This window comes from Sorex fumeus, unplaced genomic scaffold, assembly GCF_029834395.1.
Source record: "Sorex fumeus unplaced genomic scaffold, SorFum_2.1 ptg000037l, whole genome shotgun sequence".
NCBI lineage: Eukaryota > Metazoa > Chordata > Mammalia > Eulipotyphla > Soricidae > Sorex > Sorex fumeus.
The window spans coordinates 74764270-74770269 of NW_026606094.1; positions in this window are offsets into that span (position 1 = coordinate 74764270).

The following is a 6000-nucleotide window of genomic DNA, read 5'->3' on the forward strand; positions in this document are numbered from 1 at the left end:
TGGAGTTATCTAGAAACCTCACCTTGAGTCTCCCATTAGCTTAAACTCAGATGTAGTTTTAAAAAATAAAAGAAGTAGGGTGTGGGAGTGCAGAGCAGTAGTACAGCTGGCAGGGTGCTCACCTTGCACACATGCACCTGGGTTTGATACCTAGGACCCCATATGGCCCCCCGAGCACTGCCAGAAGTGATACTTGAGCATAGAGCCAGGAGTAAGCCCTGAGCATCATCGGGTCTGACCCAACTGCCTCTAAAAAAATGGGGTCTTATTATTAAATGTAGGGGTTTTCTATCACTCAGGAAATTTCAAGAGTTTTAGAAGCTCTGTGCTATGAACAATATACAAAATCAAAGATAAACTTTCATTGTGCCATAATATTAGATAACCTCATATATGGCAGGATTTATGATGTAGCTTTTTTCACTTTAGACTGGGAGAAGAAATGGACATTTTTTCAGTACTTGTGGTATACCATTTCAGAGCTAGCTAGCTGACATATTTGATTTCAGCAGTTCCAAAAGACAGAGAAAAATAAGTCATTCCAAAGTTAAAGCTATGGGTTGGAGTGATGGTACAAGGGGCATGGTGCTTGTCTTGCATGCTGTCAACCCAAGTTCATTCCCCAGTGACCCAAGCAGCCAAGTGTAAGCCCTGAGCACTGCCAGGTGTGACCCAAAAAACAAAACAAAAGGGAAGTTAAGTAGTTTGCTGAAGATATAGGTGACAGATAAATCAGACCGATAGAATTTAAATGTTATTTCTTATTTTTTTAATAAGATAGTGCCTGGCAGTACTTGGAGAGATGCACAATGCCAAGGATTGATTCCAAGTTCTCTAGATGCTAGGCAGATGTTTGACTCATGACCATAATTTAGAGAATATGAACATTAATATCTTGCCCGCACGGCAACGCCTGGCAAGCTATCCATGACATATTCAATATGCCAAACACAGTAACAACAAGTCTCATGATGGAGATGTTACTGGGCCTGCTCGAGCAAATTGATAAACAATGGCAGGACAGTGCTACAATGCAGAACATTAGAAATTTGGGGGTGCTGGAGCTATAGGAGAGCAGGGAGGGTGTTTGCCTTGCACCTGGCTGACCAGAGTCTGATCCCCGGCATCACATATGGTCCCTCTGAGCACTGCCAGAAGTAATTCTTGAGTGCAGAGCCAGGAGTAATCCAACAAAGCAAAAAAAAAAAAATTGGGGAATGAAACCAGTAGAAGACTTTAAGAAGGGTAAATCAAGAAGCAGGTAAACCCGGGAGGTATGGGAACTGAGAGGTGATGTTCAGTGAGAAGTTTCCATGCCATTTAACAGCAAGTGGCTCATTAACATCTTTGGCAAGGGTGGATGAGTGGGCACTGTAGTAACAAAGTCTAAATTTGCAGTGAGTGAAGAAGTAGGAGAAGCCTGGGTATTTATGGCTTCCAAATGAAGAGTGGGAATAACATTCAGGGCGTTGGGAAATTAGTCCCTTTTGCTGCCTGAAACAGCAGAGCCAAACACTGTTCGCTGCCTGCCCAATTCATAACTGTTCTTCCCCCTTCAAGAATCACAGCATCCCAGTTTTATTGGGGGAAGGCACACCTGGCAGTGCTCAGGGATTACTCCTGGGTCTGTGCTCAGGGATCAGAACTAGTGGGGATCAGGGGACCGTATGGGATATTGGGGATCAAACCCAGGTGGGTCATGTGCAAGGCAAATGCCCTCCCGGCTGTACTATGGCTCTAGCCCCCTCAGCATCCCAGTTTATTTCCGGTGACAACAAGCCCAGGCCCAAACTCAGAATTCCCAACACAATCTTTCAACTTTGGATAATCAATGGGAATAGAAACTAAAATTAGTTTTCTTTCTTTTTTTAAATCAATTATTTTAAAAATTGAATCACTATGAGATATACAGTTACAAAGTTGTTCATGATTAGGTTTCAGTCATAGAATGACCCAACACCCATCCCTTCACCAGTGTACATTTCCCACCACCAATGTCCCCAGTTTCTCTCCTGCTACCCTCCCTGCCTGCCCCCTCTCCAACCCACAGCCTGCAATAGAAGTATTCCACAATGGAATACTATGCAGCCATCAGGAAAAACAAAGTCATGAAATTTGCTTATAAATGGATGGGCATGAAGAGAATCATGCTTAGTGAAATGAGTTTTATGTATAGACATATAAAAAACTGTAATATGAGACTAATACCCACAGGCAGTAGAAACAAGGGCCAGGAAGATAGGTCCGTGTATAGAAGCTTGCCACAAGTGGAAGGGTGAGGGAGGAAGCTGATTAGGATAGAGAAGGGACCACTATGACAATGACAGTTAGAAATGATCATGCTGGACATAAAATTGGTTTTCTAAGTAAAGCTCCATAGGAAGACCACTCACTAGTAGAAATCTTTGTGCTTTCTCTCTCTCTCTCCTTTTCAACTCTTTCCAACTTTTCTCCTTTCAGCATGGAACAGGAATCTTGTTCAACAGTGAATCTGAACAAGATAATACAGGATGGAGAGAGTTGGGTCCTTTGTGAAATCTAGAAGCCATGAGAGAAGCCTCTGGAACATGCCATCAGTACTGGACTGAAGGAATGCCATGTGCCTGGTTTCACAAACTGCACTTTCAGATCACACACAATTTTGACCCCCACACTCCACTCAGACACTCCAAACTCCTGGTACTTCCTCTCTTCCAGCCCCTCTTGTCAGAAATAACCACAAGGAGCTCATCAGAGGCTACTGCGCTGACGTGACTGCCTTCAGGGCTTCATTCCCTTCTATCTCTAGACTTTCTTGTTTCAGAGGCAGCGCCTCGTGACCAAACTTGTGCAAATGAAGTGAGGAAAAGTACAACGGGAGGTGGGAAGGCCTATGAAGAGGCCTCTCACATGTCACCACTCACGGTCATTCTCTGGGGCAGGGGGACGGGACCTCCCAAGGGGTACTCAGACGCCCAGGGGCCACTTGTAGTGATTCATGGCTGACCAGGCAGGACAAATGAGTGCTGGTGGCTCAGAGCTCAAAACTGCTTGGTTCTTGCAGTAGCATGGGCCACCAGGGCCACAATTAGTGGTACTCAGTGCTTGCACGACTCCAGCCAGCAATGGTGGGGTTGGGGAGTCAGTGGGGAATGGGCATCTGCAAGTCATGTGCTGCAACCCTGGTACTTTTCGGACTCTGTCTTCAATCTTTTTTTTTTTGTGGGGGGAGGGGGTCACACCCGGCAATGCCCAGGGGTTACTCCTGGCTCATGCACTCAAGAATCACTCCTGGCTGTTCTCGGGGGACCATATGGGATGCTGGGAATCGAACCTGGGTTCGCCACATGCAAGGCAAACGCCCTACCTGCTGTGCTATCACTCCAGCCCCTCTGTCTTCAATCTAGTGTTTCCATGCCCCACACGTACCAATCAGCAAGGCTTTCTCTTCAGAGCTGTAAGTCAGATCTATGCCGCGGGAGCACGGCCAATGGGAAGCCATGAGAACTGTGGGCTCCTGTTCCCTCTCACCATCACTGGCTCTCTCAGAGCAGCTACCCCCACCCCCTGCTGTCCCGATGTGCCCCTCTCCTCCATCCTTTGGACCACACCTGTAATTCATCATCCTGTGTGTTCCCCAGTTACAGCTCCTTTGGGAAATCATAACAAAACCCAAGGGTCACGATAGTCTTGTAGGTAAAACACATTTAAGGCCTTTTAGCATATAACAAGGCAGCAAAGTCACACTCCCAGGCAAGAATAGAATAAAAGTTTGGGGTCTTTTAGATATAGAGGTAAGATGGGGAAACATTGAATAAGAAACTGTCCTGACATTTGATGTGAAGGGCGTGCACTGACTGGCTATGGGAAGTATGCAGCCCCTGCCGCTCATGTACCCGTTGAACGTGTGCATAGATGTCTTAATGTTGCTGTCAATGGAAACAACGGCTTGTGCATTGGGAAACATGGTGGGAAGCCATATTGTACTGAATGACTGGCTGGCCTGCGCGTGCTCCCATGGGTGTCCAGGGACTCTAAAGCTTGTGTGCTTGTTTCGTCTTGTTTCATCTTTCTTTAGAATCCAAGCCAAGCAGAGTCTTTGGTCTGGTACATTTCTGGTTTTCTTTCCTTCCTTCCTTCCTTCCTTCCTTCCTTCCTTCCTTCCTTCCTTCCTCCCTTCTTTTTTTTTTTTTGTAGGAGTACTGCTATTTATTCAGCCACTGTTTAGCTGATTGAATTGGACATGAACTCCACCTTAATTTTTTTTTATTTTTGTATTTATTTATTGAATCACTGTGGGGCTGGAGTGATAGCACAGCGGTGGGGCGTTTGCCTTGCGCGCAGCCAGCCCAGCTGAGCCAGGTTCGATTCCTCCACCCCTCTTGGAGACCCTGGCAAGCTACCGAGAGTATTCAGTATGCCAAATACAGTAACGAGAAGTCTCACAATGGAGATGTTACTGGGCCTGCTCAAGCAAATCGATGAACAACGGGAGGGCAGTGCAGTGCATAATCACTGTGAGAAAAGTTACTAAGCTTTCAGGTTTAAGTCTCAGTCATACAATGATCAAACACCCTTCCCTTCACCAGTACTAATTTTTCACCACCAAGAACCCCAGTATACCCCTCCTCCCACCCCTCCAAATGCCTGTGAGGCAGATGATTTCTACTTAACTCTTCTCTACATTGATTACACTCATTATTTCTACAAAAGATGCACCATTATTGTTTAGAATTTCCCCCCAAACTTGAGTGGGCCCAGTAACGTCTCCATTGGAGACTTTGTTGTTACTGTGTCTGGCATATCGAATACGTCACGGGGAGCTTGCCAGGCTCTGCCGTGCGGGCGAGATACTCTCGGTAGCTTGCCGGGCTCTCCGAGAGGGGTGTAGGAATCGAACTCGGGTCGGCCATGTTAACTGCGTGCAAGGCAAACGCCCTACCACTGTGTTATCGATAGGGCCTTTACTGGGGCTGGAGCGATAGCACAGCGGGTAGGGCGTTTGCCTTTCATGCAGCCAACATGGTCGACCCGAGTTTGATTCCTCTGCCCCTCTCGGAGAGCCCGGCAAGCTACTGAGAGTATCGGTACAGAGCCTGGCAAGCTACCCGTGACGTATTCGATATGCCAGACACAGTAACAACAAAGTCTCCAATGGAGACGTTACTGGGCCCGCTCGAGCAAATCGACGATCAACGGGAGGGCCTTTACCTTTACCTTCCCCCCAAACAATCAGAGTTGCTGAAAAGGCATTGTGAAATATTTTGTTTTCTACAGCTGGTTATGAGAATCATATAATGTCAAATGGCCACGATTTTGGATTTCTGCAAAGAGCCAGATAATTACGAGATTGGTTTCTGTGTGTCTGGTGTTATGGCCGTAACTCGTGACCTCGGTAGGGCGTGAAGGACGTGGCAGTACCGCCCCCCTTCCCATGAGACTGCAGTTGCCCCGTCACCGTCGGCTTGTACCTGGCTTTCCTATAAGCTCTGAGGCGGCGGCCACCTTGCTGCCAGGGGGGAAAAAGCGGAAGGGAGCAACACCCTTTCCCTCCTGGGGAGGCATGGTGCCGTAGTTTAATGCATGGTCCATTCACTTTTCTTCTGCAAGCTGCTGGGCTCTGGACTAAGTCCTTTTGCCTCTGGAGCCATGGCCATGCCAGAGAGCTGCTTGTGGGAGGCAACTCATGACCTTGGTAGGGCGTGAAGGACGAGCCGGTACCACCCTCCTTCCCATGAGACGGCAGTTGCCCCGTCACCGCCGGCTCATACCTGGCTTTCCAATAAGCTCTGAGATGGTGGCTACCTTGCTGCCGGGGGGGGAAAGGCAGAACCTCCCTTCCTTTTTTAAGAACATAATTTTTTAATTAAAATGAGTTTTAATCTTAAATCACCATGAAATATACAGCTATAAAACTCTTCATGATTGAGTTCCAGTCATACAAGGTTCCAACACCTATCCCTTCACTAGAGCACATTTTCCACCTCCAATGTCCCCGGTTTTCCTTCAGTCCCTACTCCC